Here is a 13259-nt window from a genome sequence, read left to right as displayed (position 1 = left end):
ATAGCTGTCTTAAATTGTTTTCTACTTCAAAGCATTTGTACATGATATTTCTTCTAAAGCAATGCTCAAATAATTAATTGTATGCAATATTCGTCACTCTGGAGGGATTAACATTGTTTTCAAAAGTCGATCAAGCAGTCCAGCGGCTTAGCGGTGTGAAGGTTCGGCCTGGCAGCCTAGCGGCCTAAAATTCCCAAAACCTCAATTCAGCAGCCTAGAAAAATAGGGGGGGGGGGCATGCTGATATTCGCTAAAGGATATTGATTTGTGAATAAAAACATTTATCATTGTTGTAGAAAAGAACGCACATGAAATGCTTCGAAATAGGAAACACGTTCAGGCCGCTAGGCAGCTAAGCTGCCAGGCCGCTAACTTCACCCCGCTAGGCCGCTGTCTTCATGTACATGGTTATGCGCAACATGTTCATTTGATCAGAGAATTGATATGTATTTTCCAGCATACAGTCAGTTTGATTATAATCATAATCATTATTATTATTATTATTATTATTATTATTATTATTATTATTATTATTTTTATTATTATTATCGTCATCTATTTCCCTTCATTTCTTGAGTTAGTTTTCACTCCGATGTGTAATTTCCCGATTAGAAGTACATTCATTCGCTAATTATATCCATGTATAATCCTAAAATTATTTCCTTTTTCAAGGCATTTTGTATGGTTCTTTTCTAAAACAATGATACATTTAATGTTTCTATTCACAAATCAACATCCTTTACCGAATATCAGCATTTTCACCCACCCCCATTTTTTAGGCTGCTGGATTGAGCTTTTGGGAATAGTAGGCCGCTGACTTCACGCCGCTAGACCGCTAGACTGCTTTATCGACTTTTTTAACAAAATCGCCCCAGGGTGTAGAATTTTGCATAAACACAATTATTTTACCGTTTTTTAGAACAAACTCATATAAAAATGCTTTGAAATAGAAAAATAATTTAAGGCCGCTATGTTAAGGCCACACCAAATTGATATTTCGTTCGCGGATTGACCGCTCCTATTTTTTTGAAAATGTAAAAAATATATATATTTTTTTTTGTGCGCCCGCACTTTCATTTTGATCGCCAAGCAGATTTTTTTCAGGTAATAATTTTATTAAAAGGCTAAAAATAATCAAGTATAATTTTTCTACGCTAGTTTTCGTGTTTTTGTAAAGGGAAGTTACCGATGCGTAGTGTTTTTATACTGTATATCGATCGGTTTAGCATAGGTTTCAATAAATTCAATCAAAATGGCGGCTTCCGGTATAAACAATGTGGCTCGAATTTTGGAAATTAAATCTTATTTTTGACAATAAATATGTTTTGAGCATGCTTGAAGTCATTGTTGATCGTCTCATGCACTAAAGGATCATTATTTAAAGCAATCATTATGCAATAAAGCATGTGTATCTGAGACTGGTAGCGATTTTATTGCGTAATTAGTGACTCGTTTTGAATGGAAATCGGACAGGTCAACTTAACTGTAACATGAGTCATTGTTTGGTCCAAATTGATGTATCAAGCTCATTTTTGATCAAATTCTGACAAAACAACAGTTTTGAACAAATATCTTTTCACAAATAGCGATATAAACACTGGTCTGGATATACCTCAACATAAGTATTATAGTAAATATTTTGACCTTTCAGGTGGCCCTGCAGTGCCTAGTGAATGTGGTTTTGTCTTCATATTGAAAATAGTCGGGAATAGGCCTCACATAGGTATTCGGGGTTGCGGGGCCATTTGGCAGTGATTTTACCAGCAGTGTGTCCCTGCAGGTCGGGTATTTTACCCGGGTTTTTAGAGACCGGAAGTCAAAGTCCCCGCTATTCCGGACTTGGGGGGGGGGGCATATACAATTGGCTGGTGCATAAAAACATCTGAATAATGAAAAAAGTACTCTGAAAAATACCCTTGTTCTTTTTGTTTTAATAAGCACATGTCATTGCATTTCCTGTGACAATAAAAACAAAATTTAGTCTATGTTATATGGAGTCTGATGTTTGATGATGCCTGTGTAAGTGATCATTTTTTTACAAATCCAAAATCAATCCTAAGTTATGTCTAAATACAGTTGCATAATAATGATGTTAAACTGATTCAGGTAGATTTATATAAGTCGTTTCAAACTTTTTACTAAAAGCAGGGTTATTTACTATTATGAATGATCGTCATATTAAAGTACGTTTTAATTATATAAGAAATTAGATTTATCCATATAATGTTTGTACTAAACACGGATGAATAAATAGTATGTTTTCTGACATTTTCCCAATGTCCATTAGAGGTTCAGTTCAAAATGGCATTAAAATGGGTTTTAGGGCAATTATTTTGAACAATCTTTCTTATTTATATTGAATATAAGGAAAAATATATTTTTCGCTCTTCGCTCGCTTCGGTTTTTATGAAAACTGACAAACTTTTATTTATTAATTTTTTTGCTCGCTCGCTCCATTTTTTTTGGCAAAAATCCGAGGAACTAAACATTAATTTGGTGTGGCCTTATGTATGAATAAAATAACATTGATTTGAACGCATGAACAATTTCTTTGAAATAAATAACAAATTTAGGCCGCTAGGCCGCCATTTTTACGCCGCTAGGCCGCAAGGCCGCAAGGCCGCGAACTTCACGCCGCTAGGCCGGTATGCTGCTAACTTCACGCCGCTTTGCCGCTAAATTCACCCCGCCAGACCTCAAACTTCACGTACATTAAGCTGACTTTTATTGCAGCCATTGATGAATTGCAACTATCAATACGCTAGGCGATCAACAACAGCACGAAAAAATGGCATGTCCCGGTCTCTTATTGTCTGAGAAAGAGGATGTCCCTTATTCGTTTCAAATATCAGATAAATCCCATCGTTCTACTTGTCATGTACATCTATCACTCACACTCATTCAATTCGTATTCACAACCAATCCTCGAGGGCGGTTCAAGTGGCCCAGCTAAACACTCTCACAAATGTCCCACTCACACAAAACACTTGAGTCTCACTCACACCTATGAATACGGATGTACCTTTCACTCGAAAATACATGAACAGTTATGTGATTACAGAGGATTAACTCATTAGGTGTGAATGAGAGTGGTTGTTCTCAATTAAGCCCTTGGTCTATTTTTGTTGTATTAATAGGTTTTCGGTTGAAGAAGATAAGAAAGATCTTAAAAAAAATATAAACGGCAATCAATATGTAATCAAAGTCATGAAGAGTGCTGAAAAAGCGGTATAAACTTAACATGTGCATTTCATATCATTTAAAATGTCTTAAAAGGTTTAGTTTTTACACATTTTTTTAACTCAATTATATTTATGACATAGTTATTTTTTGCTGAATGTTCGTTACATGATATGTGTTAAGTTTCAACATATACTTTCCTTTATGGTTAAAGCAAAGTGTTTGTACAATTAATAAGACATCAAAATAATGGTATTAAATCGACTTATCAGATTGCTGAAAGGGATTGAAGTTATGATATTAAACGTCAAAAAACGACATTTTAGGATCAAAAACAGCTTATGTATGTACTTCGCGGTTTATGTTTTAAGAGCTGAAGGTTTATCAGAGGTAGCACTCTGTTTCTTCCAACTATCCACAGTCTACGTTTAAACTTAACTATAAACTCTGTTCAGTCCTGATTATAAGATTCTTAAATGATAGTTTGATTGATATATTAACTGCTGTATTTATATAAGTGAAACATTAATTAATGAGTAAGGTGATGATTCAAAACATCAGAACAAAATCTAATTATCATAACTCAATAGAAATTATAGTTTCATCTCTCTTTTTTGTTGAAATGTAGACACTATGTTAGTTTTTAATAAGTTTTTTGTGGATTTTGTTTTTCAAAGTTAAAATTAGGTAAGGTCAATCTTAGAGTGAGTTATCGATTATTGGCCGATCTTTAGATTGGGAGTTTTAGAGTATTTGATTAGGGAGAAAATCAGGGTTCGTCGCTAGTTCTTTTGATATCATTTACCAACGTCTTCCATTACCATACGTTACTGAACTGGATATTACAAGGGGCTCGCAGGGTGTTTTTTTAAGTCTCTATTGATGATAAATACTAAATTCATATGATGTTTAAAAAATATAAATAGTTAGCTCTTTGAAATAACATTTCATTACTGAAAAGAGATTTAAATTTCTTCGTAACATTTGTGATAACTTTAGCATGAAACATATTTTCTCTAAACGTTCATGTTTTATGCAAAACCAATGCAAAGTCTTTCATGTGTTAAACTGTCAACTTTAATCATAAGTATTAGCCTGAATGCCCTAGTAAAACAGAATATTCCAAAGGAAACGAACACCGTTTATGAACTCTAGGTACTGTAAACTTGGCTACAAGGGTCGTCAAGCAAATCACCCTTATATAGAAATCAGAACATGACTTATCTTTATACCAAGGGGAAAAATATATATGGCTGTTTATATCCAAGAACGTGTATTTGAGGACCAAAATCAGAAGACTTCTGGCCGACAAATAAACATTTTCTCTCACAGAAACCTACAAATAAATCGGATAATCAAATAATAATACTCAAAGACGACATAGGAAATTTGGTTTCTGATCAAAAGCTGGTGGCAAATATAATGGAATCATTTTACATCAATATGACCGAACATAGTTGAATATTTGGAACTCAGATAAACACCCATGTATTCACAAAATATAAGAAAGTGCCAAATGTCACCTGATTTTTAATTCACCACGGTCATTGATAACTTTTTTGAAAATATATTGAAAGGACAAACCCAAAAAAGGAACTGAAATAGATATGATTCCTCCCAAAATTGTAATTGCTGGCAAAGATATGTTCTGATCTTTCTGTGTGGGATAAAAATCGTTATGTTGTTAAGACCACTCTTGAAGAAGAAATTAACAATTTAGTGGTTTACTACCAATCAAATCAAGGCTAACGAGGACGAATTTGAACCAATTATAGTTGGCTCAAAGTCTGTTAAAGAAATATGAAAAGAATCTACATACTAAATCAGACCATTCCTAGTGAAGAGCAAATTAAACTGTTTGGCTTTGAAGTAGGTAGTTTATTTAGTTTTGATGTCCAAATGATGTTCTTAAAAGTGAACAAAAGCAGCAAAAGCAGCAAAACAACTGAATATCTGGCAGTCAGTACTAAGCCTATTATCTTTCAATCTTTTATCAGACTCAATATTAACTACAGAATAAAAATACAATACAGAGCTTTTCAAATTGTTTTTTATGATAACACTTCCCCTACATAGAAACTTACAAATGTATGTTTGGTATCTCACCAGAATGGTTCCATGTTTAGACATGGTATAAAAAAGCAAAATCTAAACATGATGTTAAAGAAGAACATTCTTTTCAAACCCTGACACAATGTAAACAAGTCTGGTCCAGTCCAATGCATCAAAACAAAAGTGATTTCCACAAAGTTGAGCCTGTCATGTCCTTTTTAAGGCAACATTCGAGTGTTCCCTACTTAACCACCATTCCTATGAGTTTCCAGTAAATTAAATGATTCAGCAAAACGATAACTAGATAAGATTGTATGTATTGATGACACAGAGCATCGTCAAAAGTATTGTTCAAAATAGAGTTTGCATATGTAAAAGCAGGAGTTCATTACAGGTATTCCATGACGACACTACAGACAGAATCCGATTGCGATAAAAGAACTCTTGTAACCAGTCTGTTTTAGGCTATTCTATATCATGAAAAACGCCCCTGGGAGAGACGTCAATCCGCAAAAGCGAGCATATGGACCAGACTCGAACAACCGCTGCGATGCAGTAGTGTTATCTACAAAATACAAAAGCAGCAACGCGGGCACATATAGCTGGAAAAAGTTAAGATAACTGATTTAATTAATATTTTATTCCTAATATAACTGGTAAATACTCTAGAGGGCAACAGGGCTAATTATTATTACATGTAAGGATGGGCGGGTTTCTCTCCCGATCAAAACAGCACGAGTTCTTAAAGAAAGAGAGAGATTACCGGTTCATAGAATAGTTTAATCTCATATATATTATAACTTAAATTATTTTAAAATTTCGTGATCTAGTCTAAAATAGCAACCGAGAATTGCAATTGCTAAGCAACGTAATCAAAACGCATTATAGACAATCTCGCTAAAATGATAACGTTTATTTATGATCGAAATAAATTAACTTATTTTAATGTGATTTATATTTTATGCTTTGTTTTCATTTTGCTGTTTAAATGATTACAAATGACAAAAAATGTATGATACCATTCTCTATACCTATCTGAGTGGTATTTGAATAAACAGTACGGAGTTTGTACGTGGTAAGTAAAGGGTGGTAAGGAACATGTTTAGAATTACTCTTCTTTCAATTAGATGGGTTGGGAAATAAAATGTAACAAGAGTTGTCATTTATAGTGAATGCATTAAGGTAAAATATGGAACTATGCGTTTCTGGTTGCCTCGAACATCAATTGGTCAAAGAATTGTTCCATTTTAAGTTCAATCGATATGGACCTGGAGAGGTGATAATGACAGATATGAAACATATCCATAAATTTAACTTAAAACATGTTCAAAGGCATTTCAAAAACTAAACATTTCCTTTTTTAAGGTTTTCATTAAGTTTCTGTGAAAAATGCGTCCTAATATTATAGCATTTAGCTTAAGGTTATGAAAAGAAAAAAACTGTCTACAGTTATTTTTGCAATTGTGCATGTGAGGCCCTATTTGGATACCGTCCTTTTAAAATTGATTACCTGAGCTCTAATTTGTCTTCAAAAACCTTTCGGGTCGCTCTGTGTCCGACGTCCGACGTCGTGAATAATCATTTTGCTTCAAACGATATCTTTTTTTAAACCACTAGACGGATTGCAAACGAAATTCACAGGTGGGTTGGATTTATTTAAAACAAATAAAAACTCATGCAGATTTCTGCTGACATGGCAGCGAAAAGAAAATCTTCCTGTCCCTTATCAGTAGGCCGAAAACATAGGTATATGGTATTTAGCATTGAAAAAAATGTTATCTAGTAACAAGTTTGCTCATATTATGTCCCTGGAAATAAAACTGGCCAGACTCTGTGGGACACCTGTTTCACAGTATTACTAGGCAAACAATTTAGAGCTATTCATATTCAGGTGAGCGATATAGTTACATTATGGTCCTCTTGCTGTTTTTCATTATTTAGATATTTCACTATTCGTTGTTTTTGTTTTCTCCTTTACGTTTTAATCTGTGTTGCTTATTATAAAAGTTGTTCATTTTAATGATGACATAGCAACGACATATAATTATTTTAAGAAGAAACTTGAAATTTTCAGTGATTCCATGATTCAAGCTAAAAACCTATTTTTCCCAAATATATGCCGATAACACAAACTTTTTTTGTTGCTCGTATTAATAACGTGTATAGTGCGTGTTATGTTGAAATATTATACCATAATATTTCAAACGAAACACTGATAACTTACCTTTAAAGTCTTAGATTCATTAAATGCAATGCGACCTGCACTATGCGTAGTACTTTAAGACTGATGTTATTTTAGCATCATGATTTTTGTTTGATATGTGTTGATTTTTGCCAGAATACAAATAGTTCAATGATTATGTTTTGACAAAAATGTGTGTTTGATAAATTTCGAATGCAGCTTATCAATGTTGAATCAACCGCGTTTTAGGTTCTCTTGTAGATATGAAAAATTATGTATATATTTTTTACGCTAAATGTACATTTTCATGTGAAACGAATGTGGATGACCAGACAGTATAAATGGAGCGGACAAAAAATAAGTACACTGCTCTATTTAGGAAACGTATGTTTTCTTCGTAACGTGATGACGTGGTTAATATCGTGAATAGTAAAATAGATTCCTTCTATAAAATGTTCAGAAAATTCTAAAAGTTAAGTTCTCGAAGCCTTATGCAAAATTATCATTTTCATATACGCTCTCAGACATTTTTAATTGCACCTATATATATAATAAAATTGGAACTACAGGAACACGTCTTGAAAGTTTATTTTATTTATTCAAAATCAAGGAACCGAAAAATGGAAAGTTGTGTAATTGAGCTCTAACATGTAATTATAACATATTTTGCTACAAAATGATGATTCCAGTTATATACGTTTCTTTCGATGCAGTATATTTATTATGTATATAATACATCAACGTAGACAACAATGTATTTCACCGCGCTTTTTGATGCATCTATATTTTCCATGTAAACGATTGGAAATATAGCATCATAATGCATCCAGATTAAAAGATGTCTGCGATCATAAACACTAGAACTGTTTCAAAAACACAAGATCGTGCCTCAAGCGGATGCCATCAATTGCCCGTTATTTAGTTGACCAACGACGACAAAAAGATTTTGATAAGACGTCGACTTATCTCAGCGATAACAATTCCATCATTCCTGTCAGGACAGTAACATCCGACGAAGCCTGAAGGTAGTGGGGTAGCTCATTAATCTAAGCACGTAGATCTTCGTTTTTTTCTGGTACTGGGTCATTTTTTTCAGTGAGCTTTTTTATTCAAATATGATTTGGGATATTACTATAATGCACGCGCGCCAGCAGATATTTTGAAAATTAGTACGCGTGCAATTATTTTTAAGTTGGGGCAACGTGTAATCATGTGTTCAACAGTATTTTAAATTGTTACTTTATAAAGAACCATATTAAGCTTATTTTCATTTACTGTCGTTGTTAAACTGATTATGTTTTACAAGATCTTACCTTGCTGTAGCTGGTTTAAACACCTGCACTGAAACTTTGACTATGTTGTCATGCGCATGCAAAATGAGATAAATATAAATTGGTTAATAATCGAGATTATCACCGACAATTCTCCATATTATTACATTTATTATTATTTGTGAATAGTTTTAAACGTCACTATCTCCATCGAAATGCCATACACCAAGCAAACATGTAAGGCAACATCTCTGCGAAATATTGCACGGCGTATTTGTTTAGCCTAAGATAGGATCTCAGAAGAGCTCATGAATGCTAAATCTAAAGAATACAAGATAAAACTACAAAATGAAGATTGTTATGGGCATAAAACTGTCTAAAGAAATCAGTAGCAACACCACTTAGTCGATTCGACGAAAATACTTGGCACTTTTAAAGCGTAATGGCCGTCGTATTGTCCTGTGCTTTTTTCTACCAATGCAGGCAACAGCGTACCAACGACAAACCTGGCCCCAATTTCACGAAACTTCTCTTATAACATTATAAAGCTAAGAGCACTATTTCTGTTTTTCTATAATTTGTGTTGTGTTTACTTATTTTAGATTTTTTATACTTTAAATGGCAATTAACTTTATAATAATTACAATAAACTATTAGCATTTATCAAAATCAAATACATGTTTGTTTGCTTATTGTAATAAGCTACTGAAGCCTGTTTACCTAATTTGATGCGCGAGTCGAAACTAGAATATGAACTGCACCCTAAGACATGTTGAAGTTAACTGTATTAGCGAAATTGTCGACAATCCATCAGCTTCGTTCAATTGATTACTAAGATGAACACCTGTGTTATTGGGTCTGAGGCTTGGTTTGCATTTGTTATCGCTTGAAAATAATGTCAAAGCGCCTACGAGAATTAAATCAAAATTGGCATTTTGTATTGTATGTATGAGATGGATGTCTCGTTTATATTTCGGAGTTTGCTCATTACGAATGTGTATCAAGCCATTATCAGACCACATGACTAGTGTTAAAATTGCAATATGTTTGTCCCGTAAATATACAAGCAATAGTATTGGTACTTGCTCAATAATAAAATGGCAGCACCTTCTGATGCCCGTCTTTGCTCCATACACCGACGAATGAAAAAAAACTTAATTTCCCAGCCAATTATTTTTATGCCCGCAGTCTGTTTTTTTTTTTAAAGCGACGTAATTGTTGGTATTTACTCGTTCTTTTTATCATATGAAACGAATATTTTAATCGTGACTGATTATATTACTTATCTATTTTTCATTTCACAGAAGTTAGGCTTCAGATTTTCCCACGGCTATAGAAACAGCCACCAGGGGCATATTCATGATTCGAAGTTAGAGGGGGGATAACTGTTTTGATAAGGGAGTTAAGGGGTTCTCATCAATGAAATATTTGACAATTTCTAGTCCGAAATCGTGGATTTGGGGCGTATTTTATTATTTTGTTTGCGTCCCCAAGCCCTTGATCCACTAATTGCGAGCGTTAACTAATATTATGAATATTTTTTATAAGTTAGACACATGCTTCAGAATCCAAGCAACCAGCGAAAGAAAGACTCATAAACTATCTCGCAATGTTAGAATTTCGTAAATTATTTAAACAAGGAAGGGGCGTAACTACAACCGAACCATTCACACTGGTCGTTGTAATTGTTATCTCCAAGTTTTATATCTAGCCTGATAAAATGTACGGAGAAAAATATAGACTAATTGCGCAACACAATTTACGATATATCTCAACAATTCAATTTTTAAACAAATGCCTTGGAAACATCGCTTATTAAGAAAGTGCGGCGATCTGCGAAAGGTCGCCGTCAAAAGATAATTCCTTGTGAATTTTTTTTGTGTTTCCGAAAAGTAAATATTTTCAGACAGTAATTTCTTATTTCATTCTTACTGTTCAATATAAACGCCCCCATATTCCTCTGTAAAATAGTTTGGTGCCTGCTTTATTTGGATACCGACATAAGAGATTAAAAGGTTCCAGAAAGTCGACTTGAGAATTTGCAAGGTCCCATATACCATGAGGGGCAAACATCTACCAAAGTAGCGGTCGAGAGAGAGCAGAGCCAATGAGGATGATAATTCTAACATTTCAGGCAATCGTTAAAAATCTGCATTTGGGTCTAAGTAGGTGGCTGGTTAAAATCATAGAATTGTCTTACTGGTTGCTTTCGGGCACCATTATCGAATGAAAGAAGGCACATTTCTTCGTCCAGTTCCGCCAAATAACGGTTTGGGTCCATGGTTTGACAATACCTATATTGCTCACCATACGTTATCCAACTACTTTTACATTTGTTTGAAAATGGTTTTATTAAACGAACAATTTTGAGAACTTTCTGAGTCTTTAGAGTATTGCAAGTCAATTGGTAATGTAGAAGATGAAAATGCATCAGTTTAGACCCCAAGAGAGCCTATTATTAATCAACAATTACGTATTTGACGCGATACGGGGACAATCGCGGTACCAATACCAGACAATTGACGACAATATATATCAAAACCCGGTCAGCTGTGTTTGCCTCTGCCCTTTTGGGCTCAGTCAAATATACAGCTAACCTCGGACAATTAAGTTTGCCAGTATGAAATTACCTAATAAATAACATTATATTCTGAGCTTAGTTGCTGGTTTGATAGCTAATCCTCGTTGGAAGTAGCTACTTCCTGATTGGCGGGGGCATCATGCAGTTCAGGGGTCATTAGTTGAGCAAGTTTTACAAAGTATAAAATTAACTGTAATACTAGCAAAATAAAAGAAAAAGACAATAGGTACAAATATCTCGATTTACTAATAGTTTAAGATTTAAACCATGTCTGCAATATTTAGATGAGATTGTAATTTAATCCTGCAAAAAAATGTGTTTGTAAATACCAAAATCTCGTTATGATTCTTACTTTGATTGACTTGAAATCGACTTTAAATTCTGAACGGGGACCTGTACTACTTGTTCATTAAAACTCATCATTGTAAGACTTTGTAAAATACTTTTTTTGTGTGTGTACAATTGCGATGATACCTGGAATGTAATGATTTGGTAGTATTCTTTCAATCTGTCAATGAGGTATACTATGAATAGATTTAAAATTGCTCAGATTAACTTAAAATAAATAGGTACATTAAAATAGTTTTACCACTTAAAATTCAAAACGCATTAGTGCGATATACATGCAGTCACTGATTTTAAAAGAAATTCTGTTAGGGAGACCCCGATTCAGCATCATCGTAATGTGACCTCCAGCGAAATGTTCTCAGAACGAACACAGCGAAACTATAAAAGTGAACATTACGATAATGATTTTAATGAGATTCTAGCTACTGAACCCACTTGCCTAGGTATAGAAATAACAGCCAACGATCGCGATTCGGGAGTAATACATAATTTCAATCACGAGAGCTGGGAATAGTAACTGTTTGATGCCGCACTGATCAGCTTACCGTGCATTGTATGGAGTGCGTAAAGCGAAATATTGTTTCAATTTAACAGTACGCTACTAATTACACCGTATGAAGAATGTCTACTGACCATCCAAACGTGAACATCAAATATTACTCTTCCATTTTCTACCTTTCTAAATGCAATTACTTAAAACCTGACACGCTGAATTTTGTACTTCTATATCTAAATTACAAACATAATCTTATAATACGTGAGACACACGCTTTGTTTTTATAGTTAAACAAATAAAAACACGCGAAGTATTCTTTGTTATATGGTTCATAATTAGAGGACACACCTAATTGGTCTGTTCTTATCTATTAAACTGCAATGACAACAGAGGAAGATTAAAACGCTCAATGACAAAAGAAAATAATTCCCCTTAAAACGTATAAGGTAATCATATTTCAAACTCAGGTATATTGTTACATACTACGGTATAATATTAAGTGCATACTAAATGTATATTTTCAACGCTCAAGCCTAGTTTATAATAAAGCTATCTGAATACGGGCAATATTTGAAATGATAGAGAAAACCACTGCCGATGTTTAAATAACATTAAAATAATGTGATCCCATCATTAGGTTTACAATTATTAAGAGTTCAGTTGTTATTTCTTCTAAATATGTACCTACTGCATTGGGCGTTGTCTTACGGTCACTGTCCAACATTATTCTTACTTAATCTGTTAGCGTTCTAGACATGTATTTTTGTGTTAATGGGCTGCTTCATACTTATACAGCTCTTTCTTCCAGCTAGAACTGTCAATTTGCCTACACGCACTTTTGTACGTTATCTTTTAACACGTATACGTATACGTAAAATTCGCATTAAACAAATTCCGGTTCTATTGCATGAATCTGAAAGCATTATGCTTACACATCCATCAATTGAAATGTGTACATTTTTTATACCCCGAAAAGGATGCTTGAAACATTAAGGAAGGTCTGATTTTAACGATTGTCTTGCATAAACAATAATAAAAAAAAAGAGTGCATGTATGGATGTCTCTAGGTGCAATGAATGCTTGAGACCCTTGCTCTATTGTGTGTCCTTTTCTGAAGCATAAATTATTATTGTAATAAAGCATGCTTGT

Source organism: Mya arenaria, chromosome 2 (genome assembly GCF_026914265.1).
Source record: "Mya arenaria isolate MELC-2E11 chromosome 2, ASM2691426v1".
Taxonomy (NCBI): domain Eukaryota; kingdom Metazoa; phylum Mollusca; class Bivalvia; order Myida; family Myidae; genus Mya; species Mya arenaria.
This window is presented reverse-complemented; position numbering follows the sequence as displayed.